Source organism: Penaeus monodon, chromosome 21 (genome assembly GCF_015228065.2).
Source record: "Penaeus monodon isolate SGIC_2016 chromosome 21, NSTDA_Pmon_1, whole genome shotgun sequence".
Taxonomy (NCBI): Eukaryota; Metazoa; Arthropoda; class Malacostraca; order Decapoda; family Penaeidae; genus Penaeus; species Penaeus monodon.
The window spans coordinates 33,627,781-33,628,036 of record NC_051406.1 but is presented as its reverse complement, the minus strand read 5'-3'; the positions used below and the strand labels follow the sequence as shown (position 1 = coordinate 33,628,036).

Sequence of the window (256 nt, the reverse complement as noted above, 5' to 3'; positions counted from 1 at the left end):
CCCCCTTCGCTCATATCACTTCCATTTTCTCTCTTCCCTCTTCGCTCATCTCTTTCCCATATCCTCTCTTCCCTCTTCTCTCTCCCTTATTCGCTCTTCTACTTTCTCTTCTCTTCGCTCTGCTCTCGTCGATCCGCTTCCTCTCCCTCTCTCTCGGCTTTCAGGGCAATCACAGCCGTCCTTTCCGCCGATTTACTCATCTCTTATTCATCGGATCCCCTCTCTCGATCTCCCTTTCTCCCTCGTCCTCCCTCAT

At 51.6% G+C, this 256-nt stretch overlaps 1 protein-coding gene across 1 annotated transcript in view; it reads left to right on the top strand.

The window, feature by feature from the left end:
- The window catches only part of LOC119586436, a gene marked incomplete in the record, with an annotated part of 196,777 nt that overhangs the window by 111,486 nt on the left and 85,035 nt on the right, over positions 1 to 256 (top strand).